This window comes from Chiloscyllium plagiosum, unplaced genomic scaffold (assembly GCF_037043375.1).
Source record: "Chiloscyllium plagiosum isolate Xiang-an unplaced genomic scaffold, Cpla_swu_hap1 HiC_scaffold_19, whole genome shotgun sequence".
In the NCBI taxonomy this organism is placed as follows: Eukaryota; Metazoa; Chordata; class Chondrichthyes; order Orectolobiformes; family Hemiscylliidae; genus Chiloscyllium; species Chiloscyllium plagiosum.
In genome coordinates this window covers 68031910-68051317 of record NW_028270157.1, presented here as the reverse complement: position 1 = coordinate 68051317, position 19408 = coordinate 68031910, and the positions used below count along the sequence as shown (strand labels likewise).

The window sequence follows — 19408 nt, the reverse complement described above, 5'->3', positions numbered from 1 at the left end:
CAGCACAGAAACAGACACTTCAGTCCAGCTCGCCCATGCCGACCAAATATCCCAACCCAATCTAGTCCCAATTTGGCAGCACTTGGCCTATATCCCTCAAAACCCTTCCTATTCATTTACCCATCCAAATGCCATTTAAATGTTGTAATTGTACCAGCTTCCAATGTGTCGAAGCAATGGCCTTGCTCTGTAATGTGAACTTCTGCAGTCTACATTGGAGGCTTTTAAGCATCATTTTGAATGTGTTCCTCTTGTTGTCCCACTCCCCCAGAACAGTGCACCTGACTCATTGTGGGCATTTGAGCTCCACAGTATATAGGAACTTAGGAACAGGAGGAGGCAATTCAGCCCTTTGAGCCCATTCCGCCATTTTAATGTGATCAGTGCTGATCCACTCCCCTTTCATGCCTTACTCCCCCAAAGCCTGTCAGAGCAATTTTCATCAGAAACCTATATGTTTCTTTCTTGAATCTATTGATTAATTCTGCCTCTCTTGTACTCTGGGGTATTGAGTTCCACAGATTCACAACCTCTGAGAGAAGTAGATTTCCCTCTCGCTGACTTGCTCTCGTTCTATATCTATGGCCTCTTGTTCCAGACTCTCCTACAAGTGGGGGGGAGCATCTGTTCAACGTCCATCTTATCAATCCCCTTTGCCACTTGGTGTACCTCAGGCAGATGTCAGAGTCTGCTTTAGATGGTAGAGACTGATTGATTGTGACAATGAGTCAACTAATCTATTGTTATATCTTGCAACTATCTGGATTGAAATCAGCAAATGCACTGGACCCTTTCTTTTAGCCTAGTAGTTCTTAAGTTGATGATACTGCTTGAGAAATTGTGTTACTGCCACATCGCATTAAAGGCTATAAGATGTTGTGACACCTGAAAGGGTTCAGAAAAGATTTACAGGGTTATTGCTCGTGTCAAAGGGTTTGAGCTATAGGGAGAGGCTGAATAGGCTGAGGTGAGTTTTCCCTGGAGCATCAGAAACTGAGGGGTGACCTTTACAGATGTTTATAAAATCATGGGAGGCATAGATAGGGTGAATAGGCAAGGTCCTCCCCTCAGGGTAGGGGAGTACAAAGTGAGAGGGTGTAGGTTTAAGGTTGAGAGTGTGGCGCTGGAAAAGCACAGCAGGTCAGGCAGCACCTGAGGAGCAAGAGAATCAACTTCATCAGGAAGGGCTTATGCACAAAACGTTGATTCTCCTGCTCATTGGATGCTGCCTGACCTGCTGTGCTTTTCCAGCACCACACTTGACTCTAATCTCCAACATCTGCAGTCCTCACTTTTCTCCTCCAGCACAGGTTTAAGGGAAACATTTTAAAAGAGACCTGAGGGGCAACTTTTTCACAAAGAGGGTGGTGCGTGTATAGAATGGGAGGTGGTAGAGGATGGCACAATTACAAAATTTTGAAAGGCATCTGGATGGGTACCTGCAAAGGAATGGTTGAGAGGGATGTGGGCCAAATGCTGGCAAATGGGACTAGATTAGTTTGGAGCATCTGGCCAGCATGGATGAGTTGGACCAAAGGGTCTGTTTCCGTGCTGTGTATCTGACTCTTGAAATGCTGTTAGACCTGCTGAGTTTCTCTCGCACTCAGTCATAGATATGTACATCATGGAAACAGACCCTTCAATCCAACCCGTCCATGCTGACCAGATATCCCAACTCAGTCTAGTCCCACCTGCCAGCACCCGGCCCATATCCCTCCAAACCCTTCCTATTCATATACCCATCTAAATGCCTCTTAAATGTTGCAATTGTGCCAGCCTCCACCACTTCCTCTGGCAGCTCATTCCATACACAGACCACCCTCTGTGTGAAATAGTTGCCCCTTAGGTCGCTTTCATATCTTTACCCTCTCACCCTAAACTTATGCCCTCTAGTTCTGGACTCCCCGACCTCAGAGAAAAGACTATGTCTATTCCCCATTTCCATGCCCCTCATGATTTTATAAACCTCTGAGGTCACTCCTAGCCTCCGATGCTCCAGGGAAAATAGCCCCAGCCTGTTCTGCCTCTCCCTGTAGCTCAAATCCTCCATCCCTGGCAACATCCTTAAATCTTTTTTGAACCCTTTCAAATTTCACAACATCTTTCTGATAGGGAGGAGACCAGAATTGCATGCAATATTCCAAAAGTGACCTAGCCAATGTTCTGTACAGCTGCAACATGACCTCCCAACTTTGACCAATAAAGGAAAGCATACCAAATGCCGCCTTCACTATCCTATCTACCTGCGACTCCACTTTCAAGGAGCTATGAACCTGCACTCCAAGGTCTCTTTGTTCAGCAACACTCCCTAGGACCTTACCATTAAGTGTATAAGTCCTGCTAAGATTTGCTTTCCCAAAATGCAGCACCTCGCATTTATCCAAATTAAACTCCATCTGCCACTCCTCTGCCCATTGGCCCATCTGATCAAGATCCCGTTGTAAATCTGAGGTAACCCTCTTCGCTGTTCACTACACCTCCAATTTTGGTATCATTTGCAAACTTATTAACTATAAGGGTCTCATCTAAATCATTTATGTAAATGATGGAAAGTAAAGGATCCTTGTGGCACTCCACTAGTCACAGGCCTCCAGTCTGAAAAACAATCCTCTGCCTTCTACCTTTGAGCCAGTTCTGTATTCAAATGGCTAGTTCTCCCTGTATTCTGAGATCTAACCTTGCTAACCAGTCTCCCACGGGGAACCTTATCAAATGCCTTACTGAAGTCCACATAGATCACATCCACCATTCTGCCCTCATCAATCCTCTTTGTTACTTCTTCAAAAAACTCAATGAAGTTTGTGAGACATGACTTCCCATGCATAAAGCATGTTGACTATCCCTAATCAGTCCTTGCCTTTCCAAATACATGTACATCCTATCCCTTAGGATTCCCTACTTTGTTTTTTGTTTTGTTTGCTTCAGATTTCCAGCATCTGCAGTTATTTGTTTTTTGTTTTAGCTCAAAGTGTAATGAACGATGGGTAATAAATGTTGGCCCAGCTAGTGATGGTCACATCCCATCAGGTGTAACCTCACCTCTGGAGTGAGTCACTTAGACAAATATTATCTCTGGTTTCCTCAGATTTCATAGGCAATATTATCATAGAATCGTGTGGAAGCAGGCCCTTTGACCCATTAAGTCCACACTGACTCTCCAAACAGCATCCCATGCAGATGTGCCTCCTTACCCTATCGCCTAGCATTTCCCATTACCGATCCACCTAATCTGCACGTCTTCGGGCTGTGGGAGGAAACTGGTGCACCCAGAGGAAATCTGTGCAGGCATGAGGAGAATGTGCAAATGTCACACGGGGAGGATGTGCAAACTCCACACAGGCAATTTCTGGGGGTGGAATCAAACCTGTTAGCAGTGCTAACCACTGAGCCACCGTGCCACCATATTGGATTGTGAACAAGTGATACACCCTTAAATGATGATACATCAACTTATCAATAATGCAAATTATTGGAAACCTATTAATACTAAGCAATTAAAGAACAAACACTCCTCGCAAAATAAATTACAGATATTGCTGTGCTACAAATGTGGTTCAAGCCTTTTTGCTTTTTTATGTAAACGCCTAAAATTGCTCAATGTAATGAAAATAGACTCCATTCCTAAATCCTGGCTTTTTTTTAGGGTTTTTAAAGCCATTTAGTTCACGAAGACCAGTTTCTTACAAGTAGCTGCATTAAGTGGTGATTTGTCCCACCAGCAGAAACTCAAAATGAGCTATTTAAAGGATAGCCAAGAGACAATCCTCGAACATTACTTCGAACGAAATGTTAAACTCTTTAACAGTTAATGATGTTAGCAAAGTCTTTCTTGCCTATTGAGCATCAGCCTCTTCTTATTTCCTTCCTTCCTTCCTTCAAATTCAGATACACTTAAGACACACTTACCTTGATGCTGCCTGTGCTCAGTGACATTTCTTAATCAGGAAGAGCCAATGTCAAACTGGTGCTCAGGACTTTGGGCAACTTTTACAGTATTATCCACAAGCATCATTGCTAATCACAGAGGCTGACAGTGATTTATCAGAATGCTAACTGTTGTTGTGTTGTGGACTTAACCATATGTTACCTCAATTATTGGATTCTCCCATTGACTGACAACATTCATTTTGTAGAAACTGCCATCGGAAACCTTTAAATCTTATTAATTTTGAAATTAATTTTTTCTGTCATCGTCTTCAAACTGAAACTGACAAAGTATTGACAGCATCAATTATTGGGGGGAATGACCGAGCACAAAAGCAAACAATCACAAGATTAACAGTGACAAGAAAAGAAATATTGGCATCTTTATCAAATTTCATCTGTAATGTCTTGGATGCAAAAGAAAAGTGCTCCAATTCACTGCCATTTTCACCTTGTCAGCTTTGAGCTTTAAGGTGAATCTATTAATATTTAAGCAGGCATTTGAAACGGGTAACAGTATAAACCTCAGTCTGTTTGGATAACTCTTCATAGGTCTGTGTCGGATCTGAATGATTCTGACAGTGGGCGGTAATAGGTGGCAATTTGATAACATTGTGAGCCATACCCTGGAAATGTGCCTCAGCAGCCCAGGCTGGTGTTATAGAAGCTAGACCTCTGAAGCAATAGGCTGTCGATTTGAGGGTGGTATTTTTTAATCTGTTCTCTGGTCAGCTTTCTCTGATCTTAGCGATGGCTCAATTGGTAGTGTCTTGCCTCTCACTCATAAGCTTTGGTTCAAGATTGACTCTGGGGTATGAGCACCGAAGCCAAGGCCCAAGTTGCGGTACAGTACGGAAAGATTGCCCAGCTGCCGGGGGTGACACCTTTTTGAAATATCAAACAATGTCTCCAACCATCTGCTTGGGTGGACGCACCCAGTACCACAGCAGAGAAGGGTTGGTGAGTTATCCCCATCGGGCCTTGGCCAATCTTTATTCCATAACCGCCATCTGAAAACGCGACCTTTTGATCACCAGCACCTTTTTGTGGGAACTTGCCATGTGCTGATTGGCCGCTGCGATTCCTACATCCTAAATCTTTTCTGAACCCTTTCAAGTTTCACAACATCTTTCCGATAGGAAGGAGACCAGAATTGCACGCAATATTCCAACAGTGGCCTAACCAATGTCCTGTACAGCCGCAACATGACCTCCCAACTCCTGTACTCAATACTCTGACCAATAAAGGAAAGCATACCAAACGCCTTCTTCACTATCCTACCTACCTGTGACTCTACTTTCAAGGAGCTATGAACCTGCACTCCAAGATCTCTTTGTTCAGCAACATTCCCTAGGACCTTACCATTAAGTGTATAAGTCCTGCTCTGACTTGCTTTCCCAAAGCACAGCACTTCATATTTATCTGAATTAAACTCCATCTGCCACTTCTCAACCCACTGGCCCATCTGATCAAGATCCTGTTGTAATCTGAGGTAACCCTCTTTGTTGTCCACTACACTCCCAATTTTGGTGTCATCTGCAAACTTACTAACTACCTCTTAAGATAAATTTTTTTTAATATAAACATAGAACAGTCCAGGCACATCAGCCCTCGATGTTGTGCCAGCCTTTCATCCTAACAGTCCTGTTTCTGCTAAAAATGTGTATGGCCTTACCACCCAGACTCCTTTCTCCTCTTCCAACAATTATCGGAACAATGTACAGTGTAAGAGACTCTTATATAAGGGTTTTCACTAACCTCTGCATTTTGGTCTATCAATGGCATGAAAGAACCTATGGATAGCATTTGCACTTTGTGACCACTGTTTATAATTCACCAAGCAACAGCACTTTACCTCAACACCACTTATTTAATGGGTCCTGCATATTGGAGCTTGTTCTCATCAACAGAGTTTGTGGCAGTCTCGCTGTGCCTGACGCCGAGTCATCTTGGTTGCAGTAGTGACATGTTTGGGGGCTGAGGGTTTATCCCCCTTTCTGACCCTGCTGTCTTGGCAGTGCCTTATATTGGGGCAATCGATTGTTAGCAGTCTCTCACTGACTATGTGCAGAGCAACCTCCCTGTGACAAGGTTCTAAATATGGGAGTAACGGCAGTAGTGGGTTTGATTTCTGCACCTAGGAAGGGCAGGAGGAAGCCATTCACATATACCTGAGTGGCTACTGTCATAAAATGCAGTATGTAGCTTTCTGTATGTTAATCCACACAATGTATACTTCAGACAGCTGGCTTCTTTGTTAGAAGCTTATTTACAACATTAATTACATGGCAACAGTATCATGTATGTGCACACAGTCTGTGTTCTGTGCCTTGTAATACAGTACATTACACACACACACACAACTGGCTAAGCATACTAGATTGACTCCATTACAGACAGAGGGACTAAAGGTGTGAAGCTGTAACATTTATACTGGAATGTTGCTTGTTGTGATGTTACACAATTCCCTTAAAGTTGTAGGCCAGTCTGATTATAAATCAACATCTCGCTCTAGAGAAGGCATTTGGCTGGTACAATTGCAACCTTTAAAAGGCATCTGGATGGGTACATGAATAGGAAGGATTTGGAGAGATATGGATCAAGTGCTGGCAAATGGGACTAGATTGGGTTGGGATATCTGGTTGGCATGGGCGAGTTGGACCGAAGGGTCTATTTCCGTGCTGTACATCCCTGTGACTTTGTGGTGAACAGTTGACATGCCTGACAATCTACGTGTGTCCCTGTTTCAGTTCAAAACTGGCCCTTCTACGGTCAGCAGTGATGACTTATCTTTGTAACACCTAGTTTTGATAAAATTGGTCCACCTCCAAACTAGTTACATTTTAACCCAATTATAAATACCGGATGTATTAAACGAGCCAAGCCTTCCTTTTGGTTAGACCTTAGAGTATTATGGTCACTACGTTCCAGGGAGGATGTGGAGGCTTTGATGAGGGTTCAGCAGAAGTTTACCAGGTTGCTGCCTGGATTAGAGGGTATGAGCTATAAGGAGAGACTAGACAAACTCTGGTTGTTTTCTCTGGAGCAGCGGAGGCCTGAGGGGAGACTTTTAGAAGTCTTTAAAATTATGAGATGCAAAGATAGGGTTATAATTTGGTAATGCCGGTGTTGGACTGGGATGTACAAAGTTAAAAATCACACAACACCAGGTTATAGTCCAACAGGTTTAATTGTCCAACAATCACCTGACGAAGGAGCGGTGCTCCGAAAGCTAGTGTCCTTCCAATTAAACAGATATGGTTGATGGTCAGAATCTTTTCCCCAGAGTTGACGTGCCCAATACTAGGGGGCATGCATTGAAGGTGAGAGGGGGGAAAGTTGAAAGTAAATGTAAGAGGCAGATTTTTCTTTTAGACAGTGATACGAGTTTGGAACACACTGCCAGGGATGGTGGAGCATTGAAGGACTCTTAGATAAGCACATGAATATACAAGAAATGGAGGGATATGGACCAAAGGCAGGCAGAAGGGGTTAGTTTAATTCAGCGTAGTGTTCGGCACAACACCGTGGGCCAAGGGAGCTGTTCCTGTGCTGTTCTATGTTCTGTGTTCCATTAAATGTGCAAGAGGCCAGAGTGAGAGGAGAGTGGGGAAGCTGTTGGGGTTTGGGTTGATGTTTAGAGAGAGTGGGAGTGGGAGGTGGGAAAAGCCATGGATGGATTTGAAAACGACAATGAGAATTTCGAGATGATAGAAGGGAAAGGCCAACCAGCAGTACATTGGAAAGCTGGCAGCATATGGGTAAGGGTATCAGCAGCAGGAGGGACAGGACCGGTTGATGTCAGTGAAGAGTTCTTAAATATCAAGAGACAGAGGATAAAGAGGCAGTTTGAGAACATGGGTTGGCAGCAGAAGGCAGGGCCACCAGTGGTGGAGCGATTATCATCAAGAAAGAAGAGGAGACTGGAATTAGGAAAGTGCATATTTACTTGTGTTTGTGAGGTTCCCATCATTGAATAAAATAGATTTAATTTTAATAAAGTTCTCAGCATGACGAAGAAACAATTTTGAGGAAGAAAGGTTAGGCCAGTGAGACATAATGAAAATAACCTGCAAACCACCCATCTGTTTTAGGAAGGCTGTACTGTCCTATACTGTTGAGTTGTGAACCTTTGAATCATTTTCAGTGCTTTATCTGAGCCCCCACCTTTTGGCTTGTCGTAAGATCTGGCATTGGACTCTTGAGTGTCTGACAGGATTTTTACTGCAAAGTCCATATATAACAACAAATGAGAAGGAGTAGATGCATCTGGCCCTTCGAGCCTGCTCCACTATTCAGTAAGATCACGGCTGGTCTTTGTGGACTCAGCTCCACTTACCCACCCTCTCACCATAACCCTTAATTCCTTTACTATTCAAAAAAAAAACAAAAAAAAATGTTCTGACATGAAATAAAGCGAGCGCTGCAAAACAAAAAAAGGCAATTCCGGGATAAGCAGTAAAGAAGAGGTGAAAGGAACGTTTGGTAAATTTAATAATAAGATCAAAAAAATGTAGCAGAGAAATTCGTAAGAAGTCAAAAAAAAACTTGAGTGGCCCACAGGAGAAGCTGTCAGGCAGCACAGAAGAAAATAGTTTGACTTCTTAAAGTTGAGTAATGAATAAGGAGGCAGTTCCAATGAACAAAGCAAGTTCTAATGGAGGAATGGCAGGTGGTACGTTAGTCTCCAGTTCGGGCTTTCCAGACAAGTGTGGCACTGGGAATGCTGAGGTGTGGATCGAAGAGGGGGAGCAATTGGATAAGGTTTGGCTGTAGCCAGAAGCACATTGAGCAAAATTGGTGGAACTTCAAGCAGAGGAGAAGGGTTGCATTTAAACTGTCTGAGCTTTGAACAGAAGGCAAGGCCCACATAAGGCAATATTTGGGCGGGTGAAAAGATAGACCTTAAGTGCCTTAGAAGTGGTTATTGAGGTTTATAGAGGAAATCTCTCCGTGCATTGCATAAAGCAGCCTGTGATGGAGTGACTATAATCTGGGGACGGTGAAGAGGTTGGAATTAGAATAGCTGACTTCTTCGAGAAGGTGACACAGATAGCGATGGGCAAGAGGCCATTTGAAAATGAGAATGAAAATCTCAAAGTGGAATCTTTGCTCAGCTGGGAGCCAGGGGTGATGGTTGAATGTGAATTTTGGCCCCAGGTACATTTGGTGAGAGCAGAAGGTTAGCTCAGTGCATCATGGGAAGCAGTACACTACTGCCCCGAGAGGTGAAGGAACCGAACTGTGTTTTAGAAAGGAAGGGTTCCAGGCAAAGCCTTTTCAATAGGAGCACAGGGCAGAGATTTTGTGCAGAGGCTTACTTTACAGGCTTCCTGCTGCTGACTGTGTTTCAGCGAGGAAGATGGCAGTCTGACCTCCACTTTCAGTTCTCTGACGAGCATTCCTTCTGATGGAGCTCGGGGATGGGAGCCTGTGTAGGTTCAACTATTTTGAATGCATTCTTGGCCACTCCGGATCTCTCTGCTTCTGATGTTTTGTAGCCAAATCCTTCCAGTCTGCACTTCAGTCTAGTAGAAGGCAGAATGTTGGAGTCCAGTGGTCATGAATGAGGGTTTCAACAGGAGGGAAGTGGGGAGATATTATGGAGAGAGAACGCAATGGTCTGTGAAGCTGGAGGGTCTTAGCAAACCCCTATAAAGCAGCCCTGGAATAAGTGACCGTAACAGGCCACCAGGAAAAAGAGAACCTGTGAGGTCAGCGAAAAACAAAGATGCCGGAGCTGCCTCAGGGTAGACGGTGGTAATGTTAGAGATCCAGGAGGTCATTCAAGGTCATGTTGTTGTCATGTAATGTATATCATAAGATCAGAAGTGGGGATGTTCAGGACCATTTGTTCTTCCTCCGATACTAAAACAGCCTGTGCCGAAATGCAGCAAGGCTTGGACAGCCTTCCGATTTTGGGCTGAAAAGTAGTGCCACGTAAGTACTAGGCAAATGATCTTCTCTACCAAAAGAAAATCTAAATATTGCTCCTTCCTAATCAGTGGAATCACCATCTCTGAATCCCCCACTATCAGCATCTGCAGGATTACCCTTGACCAGGAACTGGATTGGACTAGCCATTTAAGTAGAGGGACTACAAGAAGAGGTCAGAGGCTAGGAATACTGCAGAGAATAACTCGCCTCCTGGCTCTCCAAACCTATCCACCATCTAGAACACACTAAGTCAGGAGTGTGATGGAACATCCCCAGTTGCCTGGACGGGTGAATCTGCAACAACACTCCAGAAGCTTGACACCATCCAGGAAAAAGCTATTCGCACGATTGTCCCCACCTCCACAAATATTGATTCCCTCCACCACTGACCCTCAGTAACAGTAGTGTGTATTATCTACAAGGTGCATGCTAAAATTTGCCAAGGCTCCTCCAGTAGCACCTACCAAACCCACGACCACATCCATCTAGGAGGACAAAGGCAGCAGATACATGGGAACACCATCACCTGCAAGCTGCGCTCGAAGCCACTCACCATCCTGTCCTTTTAGAATACTGCGTACAGTTCTGGTTGCCCTTCTGTAAGAAGGATGTTGTGAAACTTGGAAAGGGTTCAGAAAAGATGTTGCCAGGGTTGGAGGTTTGAACTGTAGGCAGAGGCTGAATAGGTTGGGGCGATATTCCCTGGAGTGTCAGAGGTTGGCAGGTGACCTTGTGGAGACTTGCAAAATCATGAGGGGCTCAGACAGCGTAAATAGACAAGGTCTTTATACTGGGGTGGGGAAATCCAAAATTAGAGGGCTTTGGTTTAAGGTGAGAGGGGAAAGATTTAGAAAGGGTCTGAAGGGTAACCTTTTCCATGGAGATGGTGGGGTGTGTGTCTGGAATGAGCTTCCGGAGGATGTGGTGGAGGCTGGTACAATTACAACACTTAAAAGGCATCTGGATGAATCTATGAATACAAAGGGTTTAGAGGGATATGGGCCAAGCGCTGGCAAATGGCACTAGATCAGATTGGGATGTCTGGTTGGCATGGACGAGTTGGACTGCAGGGTCTGTTTCTGTGCTCTTTGATTCTGATTTGGAAATATATTGCCCTTCCTTTGTTGTCGCTGTGTTAAAATCCTAGGATTTCTTCCCTAATGGCATTGTGGATCTACCTACAGTGCGGGAAGTGCAGCGATTCAAGAAGGCAGCTCACTCCCACCTTCTCAAGGGCACCTAGGGGCAGGCAATAAATGCTGTGCCAGCCAGTGATGCCAGTGTCCCATGAGTAAAATTAAAAAATCCATATCAAAAGATCTTGCTCTGTTTGCATCTTTGTGGCAGATGAAGGCACTAAATAAACTTCAAATTTCCGAAAGTAAATACCTTCCTTGTCTCCGAGAACCCTGTAGCTATTCTTTAACAGCACAATGTCAGAAAGCTGACTGCCTTAAAGAGTGAAAGCACCTCTGTCTGTGGCATTACCTCAGGGCTGAGGGACGGTTACTGTAATTCTCTGCTTGAGTCCACACAGTGGATGTGTACCCATGTCCTTCTGGCTTCAAGAGTAAGTCAATTTGCTGACACCATAGGCAGTATGGTGGCTCAGTGGTTACCAGTGCTGGCTCACAGTGCATGGACCTGGGTTTGACCTGGTGACTGTGCAAACTCCACACATTCTCCCCATATCTGCGTGGGTTTTCTCCAGTTTCCTCTCTCAGTCCAAAGGTGTGCCGGTTAGGTGATTTGGCCGTGCTAAGTTGATCACAGTGTCTTGGAATATGCAGGCCGGGTGGATTAGCCATAGGAAATGCAGGATTACAGGGGGAGGGTCAGAGGTATTGCTGTTCTTTGGAGGTCAATGCAGATTCAATGGGCTGAATGGCCTCTATCTGCACCATAGGGATTCTGCAGTTTTACTTTATGATCCTACCACAGCCTGGATTAATCAAAGCTGTGAATTCCAGCATTTAAGTGTAAGTTACATTTTACAGAAACTTACCACTTGCCCGATGATCTGGAGCCTCTGACAGATTCACGTCGAAGCATTGCTGATGACGCAATGGTGCCTGACGCATGTCATTGTTTTTGACCACGTGTTGGCTGTTGTAGGAAGTAGTGGGTCTAGAAAAGTGGGAGAGGACATCACCATCACTGTTCAGACCCAGTCACGGTCACTCTGTAAGAAAGTTACTCTGTCCATATTTATGGACGGAGTGAAGTAAATCACCCAATGTGGCTTTATTGTTTTGGCCATCCATTTGGAGACAAAAGTGATTGAAATGTAGTTGTCTTGCACAGTTACTAGGTTCTGGATCAGTGGTGCTGGAAGAGCACAGCAATTCAGACAGCATCTGAGGAGCTTCGAAATCGACGTTTCGGGCAAAAGCCCTTCATCAGGAATAAAGGCAGAGAGCCTGAAGCGTGGAGAGATAAGCTAGAGGAGGGTGGGGGTGGGGATAGAGTAGCATAGAGTACAATAGGTCAGTGGGGGAGGAGATGAAGGTGATAGGTCAGGGAGGAGAGGGTGGAGTGGTTAGATGGAAAAGGAGCTGGGCAGGTCGGACAAGTCCAGACAAGTCAAGGGGACAGTGTTGAGCTGGAGGTTAGAAACTAGGATGAGGTGGGGGAAGGGGAAATGAGGAAGCTGTTGAAGTCCACATTGATGCCCTGGGATTGAAGTGTTCCAAGGCGGAAGATGAGGCGTTCTTCCTCCAGGCGTCTGGTGGTGAGGGAGCGGCGGTGAAGGAGGCCCAGGACCTCCATGTCCTCGGCAGAGTGGGAGGGGGAGTTGAAATGTTGAGCCACGGGGCGGTTTGGTTGATTGGTGCGGATGTCCCGGAGATGTTCCCTAAAGCGCTCTGCTAGGAGGCACCCAGTCTCCCCAATGTAGAGGAGACCGCATCGGGAGCAACGGATACAATAGATGATATTAGTGGATGTGCAGGTAAAACTTTGATGGATGTGGAAGGCTCCTTTAGGGCCTTGGATGGAGGTGAGGGAGGAGGTGTGGGCACAGGTTTTACAGTTCCTGCGGTGGCAGGGGAAAGTGCCAGGATGGGAGGGTGGGTCGTAGGGGGGGCGTGGACCTGACCAGGTAGTCACGGAGGGAACAGTCTTTGCGGAAGACGGAGAGGGGTGGGGAGGGAAATATATCCCTGGTGGTGGGGTCTTTTTGGAGGTGGCGGAAATGTCGGCGGATGATTTGGTTTATGCAAAGGTTGGTAGGGTGGAAGGTGAGCACCAGGGGTGTTCTGTCCTTGTTACGGTTGGAGGAGTTGGGTCTGAGGGCGGAGGTGCGGGATGTGGACGAGATGCGTTGGAGGGCATCTTTAACCACGTGGGAAGGGAAATTGCGGTCTCTAAAGAAAGAGGCCATCTGGTGTGTTCTGTGGTGGAACTTTCCAACGCATCTCGTCCACATCCCGCACCTCCAACGCATCGAAGCTCCTCGGATGCTGCCTGAACTGCTGTGCTCTTCCAGCACCACTGATCCAGAATCTGGTTTCCAGCATCTGCAGTCATTGTTTTTACCTTCCACAGTTACTAAACAATGGCCTGCTTCATCAGGAGACAGCTGGCATCTTACTGCTGACAAACTCCTTTTGATCTGTGCTCGGCTTTGTAGGGAGGCTTCTTAACAAACAACACAGACATCTGAGAGGCTGCGAGAGAGGTGACAGCATGTATGTACATAATTGGGACAGAAAGCAAAGCAAATTTATCTTTCCCTGTTAAGTCAGATTTCACAGTGTGCCCATTTTTAAAATAATTTGTAAATGCGTGAGCTACTGGGCAATAATTCACAAATCCATCTAAAGCAGTTTGAGAAATCAGGAAAAAAAACTGTTACAAAGTGTTTTTCACAAACACCTAGATGTCTTGCAGCTAATGAAACATTCCTCTGATGTCGGAAATGGGGCAGACCGTTTGGTTGTGGGAGCTTGCTGTAAACAGCCATGTGCTAATGACCTGAGGACCCACTCATGAGACATCGATTTGACAGACAAGTTATAGTTGGGACTCTGAGGATAACTAACCTGCTTTTCTTCAAAACTTTTTTTTATGCTGTACAACGTGGAAGCAGGCCCTTCGGTCCAACCAGTCCATGCCGACCGTGTGCACAAACTAAACTAGTCCCACCTATCCCTCCAAACCTTTCCTATTCATGTACTTATCTAAATGTCTTCTAAACATTTGTAACTGGCAGTTCATTCCACCCTTTGCAAAAGAAAAATGTTCCTATGTCCCTTTCAAATCTTCCTCTTCTCTCTTTGTAAAAATGTGCCTCCTTGTTTTGATCTCTCTCTCTCTCTCTCTCTCTCTCATCCCCAATCCACCTCCCCCCCACCCCCTCACCCATCACAGGGAAAAGAACCTTATCATTCACCTTATCTCTGCCCCTTATGATTTTTATAAACTTCTGTAAGATGATCCCTCAACTTCCTACGCTTCGGTGATAAACGTTCCAGCCTATTTTTTAAAATAACTCCAACCTGCCAGTCTCAGCACCATTCTGGTAAATCTGCTCTTAGCCTTTTCCAGTTTAATAATATCTTTCCTATAGCAGGGCGATTAGAACTGGACACAGTATTTCACAAGTGGCCTCACCAATGTCCTGTACAACCTTAACTTGACATCCCAACTGCTATACTCCGTAGCCTGAGCAATGAAGGCAAGTGTGCTAAATGCTGCCTAAACCATGCTGTTTACCTCAAGCAGGCAGAAGAGACATTGAAAAGACAGCGCCTCCAACAGTCCTGCTTTGGAGTGACAGCCTCAAATTTTATGCTCCATCCCTGGAATGGGACTGCTTTCAAGTACTTGAGTCACGGGTGAGATCTTGCACTCGACTTTTTCTCCAAGAACCATAAATGAAAGGCCAGCTTTGTTAAACATTGCTATGATGCTGTCGGATTGGCACTCAAAACTCAAGTGGCTTAGTGGGGATTTTTCTAGAACAAAGCCTGGTCTGGGCCCACATGTGATTCAGATTGCACACTGTTTGTGGTCATTTCAACCACTTCAGAGAGAAGCATGCTCGGAACCAGAGTTAAGGATAAAATGACTTCAGTGAGGACAACTAAGGGTGGGCAGTGAGATCCATTTAGTGACGCTAGTATCCCAAGGAAGAACGTTTAAAAAGAACATGATGCTATGAGTGGGATTGGAGTCCTTGATTTTCTAACTAAACTGTTTCTCACTGTTCCTAAGATTCTGTGTGCTGAAACTGTTAATATTGTCGCAATATTCAAGATTACAATGTTCAAAATCCTTTTCCCATTCAGTATGAATACAGAGTAATCGAAGGGAGTAATTTTGAAGCCAGCTAGTGTTTACAGAATGGAAAGAGACCCTTCAGCCCATCATGTCCAACCCTAAACTTGAGAGAGTATCAACACCCACTAGGAAGGGTATTTTACAGGCTTGTTTTTCTCCTAGATGTCAACAGGACAATTTTTCCAGCTTGGAGTCTAGCAGTAGCTTTCGTATGTTAGACAGGAATGTTTCTGAAAGAGCCACTTATCTGTTGTTAGCTGTCCAGCTCTGGAGTCAGATTTGCCTAAGAGAGTTTCCGATGAAGGGGGTTGGCTTTGCTGCTTATGTTGAGAATGTGTCTAAGAAGAAAGCAAACTCTTCTCACATTGTTTGGCTGAGTTGTTTGAAGCTCTTTTATAGATGAGCGCTTATTGCAACAGTGTACACTGTAAACTCGCTCCTTTCAGTGATGGGGTTGGTAGGTTAGTTTATGTGAAAGTAGTGGGGGCTTAGGAAAGCGTGCAATGATATAGTATAGAAGATCAAATTGTGAAAATACCAAGAAACATGTTTGTGACCAGACAGTGGATCAAGAGGTAAATAGGCCTAAGTTATGACATTTAGCACTTCAAATATTGAAATATGCGATGACTGACTGATGTGCATTGACTGATGTTACTAACTGATCATCGAATCTGCCCATTCAGTGTGAAGCCATTATCACCAAGTCCAAGTAAATGGATAGATATAAATGATTAACTGGGAGTGTGACTGAGAGAGTTGCAGTGTGCAATTAATAAGCTTCAAGTGTGACTTAAGATTAGAATACTTCAGGGTCACTAACCTTAAAAACAAGAATAACCATTTAAAATTTAGTCTGAGTTGCAATACCTTGAGAGCCGCAGTGCTGTTGCTGAAATTCAATTATACAAATGAAAGAGGGCATTTGGTTTTCGAAAACCTTGAAGTGTTTCCGATTAAAAATTTGCAAATTGACACCTTCTAACAAGTGCAATATTAATGGAAACATTTAAAACAAAGTAAATCATTTTTGAACATTTTCTTTCATGGGCCTTGGCCAGCATTAATTGCCCAATCCCAGTTACCATGGATGAGCTATCTTTTTGTACCACTGTGGTCTGTGTGCTGTAGGTTGACCCACAACGCTGAGAGGGGGAGAGTTCCAGCACTGTGATTCATTAGTACTGAAGGAATGGTGATGTATTTCCAAGTCACGATGGTGAGTGGCTTGGAGGGGAACTTGTAGGCAGTAATGTTCCCACGTAACTGCCGTCCTTCTACTTCTAGATGGTAGCGGTCATGGGTTTGGAATGTTTTGCTGAAGGGGACTTGGCAGTGCATGCTACACACTGCTGACATAATGTGCTGGTGTTGGAAAGAGTGACTATTAATGCTTATAAATGAATAGCCAACGAAATGGGCTGCTTTGTCTTGGATGGTGTCAAGCCTGTTCTGTAGTTGGGTCTGCACTCATCCAGGCAAGTGGAGAGTATTCAGTCACACTCCTGACTTGCCCCCTCGCTGCTGGTGGGTAGGCTTTGTTATGTCTCACAGTCAGTATGTTATTAGATTTTTAACAGCCACAATATCTTGGTATATTTTTGAGAGAAATACTCGTGATATCATCACTGTGTTGCAGCACATGACCTGAGGGTATAAAGATCTCAGACGCTGTCTTAAATTGGCATCAGTTGAAGCGTGACTCCTATTGAGCAGCATGCTTTTCTGCTGTCCTAGCTCAGACACTTGTGTGTCTGTGAATTTAACAATGTGTATCTGAGTGAGATGTAATAAATGTCGATTGGATCTTTTAATGCTAAATTATCGGGATCTAGTTTCTTATTTTAGGAAGGATAATATTAGCATTACTGCATCAGATAAAATGTTTTTCTGGAAGCAAATCCTTCTTCAAGCATTGAGGAGTCAGGAGGTGTGTTACTTGCTGTAGAATTCCCATGCACTGACCTGTCTTGTAGCCGCAGTATTTATATGACCAGTCCAGTTCAGCTCCTGGTCACTACTAATCCTCAGGAATATAATGGTGTTGGATATAGTCATGATAATGCAGCTGATCATCAGGGGTGGAAGATGAGATTTTCTCCTTGGGAAATGGTCATTGCTTAGAATTTGTGTGGCGTGAATATGATTTGTTACTTATCAGCCCAAGTCTGAACATTGTCCTGGTTAAATGGACTTACGGCAATAAATATATCTCATCATTTTTGTGAAATGTTGTGTCCTTTTAAGTGTCAGCTGTACATGCATCCTGTGAATGTCAAATGTGAAAGTCAACAGAGTATGCAGGTTTCCATTATAGTTGGACCTTCACTGGGTCACCTAGTGTCTGTCAGCATTGGAACCTGATGAGAGCAGGACTTATGGCTCTCTGACTGATCATCAATATGTTAATAATATAAAGGCCATGTTGCATGTTAATCAAAGTGATTATGAATCTACCTTCTCAGCTTGGCGAATTACCTCTTGGGAAAAGTCGAAGTGTAAAACGACCCTTTGTATCCAACCAACGTCCGCATCATCCAACTTGGTCCTGACGATCCATCATTTCAGGAACAATATACTTTGCAAAAGAAAACCAAGGTACGATAATGTTATTAATCTGTGTTTACGTCTGCCAAGCTACAAATGATATGTCTTTTTTTTTGTCCACAATCTTTTTACCCTGCTGTTTTTTTTTTGTAAACCCATTATGGATGTTTTCATCCACTTTTTACCGTGGCAAACTGCGCTGGAAAATTGGATATGATAACAAGCTGTTTTGTAATATAGCTTTCATTACCAGACACACATGATGCTGAGCTTGTCGGTCGCTTCTTCAGATCTCTCTGTGGTTTAGTTTCTGAATCCTGATCTGCATTTCACTTCTGAATGAAAAGCGACCTTCCTTTCTCCAGCACTTTCTTGGCAAAGGTTTGAAATACCTACAGATTAAGCCCCCTCGATGGGCAGCCTCCTCTCTCCCCTCCATCCACCACATTCTGCACTGCTCCCTTTTAAACAATAGAGCCATCCTGCTGGCTGAAATGGCCAAAGTGCTGTTGAAAGCTGGCCAGTGTTAGAGGTGAAATCCAGATGATGATGCAATACTTACTTCAGACATGTCAAAGCAGACTGGCTATAAGGTCTCGTTTACAGCTCTGTTTGAAATGATGCCAGTGAAAATGCCATTTTATCTTGACCTTAATGATAGATTTGTGTTGCCTTTCACCTTTTAACATATTTGGGCTGGTATGGTGGCACAGTGGTTAGCACTACCTCACAGTGCCAGGGACCGGGGATCGATTCCAGCCTCTCGCGACTGTCTGACTGTGTTGAGTTTGTACATTCTTCCCATGTCCGTGCGGGTTTCCTCTGGCTGCTTCAGTTTTCTTCCACTGTCCAAACGTGTGCGGGTTAGGAGGATTGGCCGTGCTAAATTGTCCCGTAGTGTTCCAAGGATGTGCAGGCTAGGTGGATCAGCCATGGGAAATACTGGTACAGGGTAAGAGCTTAGATCCGGTGGGATGCTCTTTGGAGGATCCGTGTGGACTTGATGGGCTGAATGGCCTGCTCCCAAATGTTGGGATTCTGTGATTCTGTATCCGATAGAAGGGAAAGGCACACTGGGTCATGGTGAAGTGTGGCTGGAAATGGTCACCTATTTGAGGTGAACCATATGCCTTCATAAATGAGGTGTAGCGTACAAGTGGTCACTGGAGTGCATGAATCCCCCCCTCCCTCCCGAGACAAAGCGTAGACCACAAGAATTCGCTGTAGCAGCACCTCTTAGTCCGGCAATCCTGAAATGATTGTCCTCCATGTACCTGCATCTCCTCAACCAGTGGAGAAATTGAGGGCTGCAGATGCTGGAGATCAGAGCTGAAAAATATGTTTCCAACCGCCCCGTGGCTGAACACTTTAACTTCCCCTCCTACTCTGCCAAGGACATGCAGGTCCTTGGCCTGCTCCATCGCCAGACCATGGCAACATGACACCTGGAGGAAGAGCAACTCATCTTCCGCCTAGGAACCCTCCAACCACATTTCTCCACCTTCCTCATTTTCCCTCCCCCCACCTTTTCTCCGTCCCAACCCTCGGACTCAGCACCGCCTTCTTGACCTGCAATCTTCTTCTCGACCTCTCCACCCCCAATCCCTCTTCGGCCTATCACCCTCATCTTAACCTCCTTCCACCTATCGCATTCCCAACACCCCTCCATGTCCCTCCTCCCTACCTTTTATCTTAGCCTGCTTGGCACACCCTCCTC

At 44.7% G+C, this 19408-nt stretch overlaps 1 protein-coding gene across 4 annotated transcripts in view; it reads left to right on the top strand.

The window, feature by feature from the left end:
• LOC122559472 (xylosyl- and glucuronyltransferase LARGE1) overlaps positions 1-19408 on the top strand; it is a 513835-nt gene that overhangs the window by 40181 nt on the left and 454246 nt on the right. For 3 of the 4 annotated variants that reach the window (XM_087997513.1, XM_087997515.1, XM_087997511.1), the window contains exon 2: positions 17610-17742. The gene's annotated coding sequence lies outside the window, so the exon portion shown is untranslated. Of the gene's footprint in view, positions 1-14598; positions 14700-17609; positions 17743-19408 lie in introns of those variants that run through there. The other variant, XM_087997512.1, reaches the window with a different exon arrangement.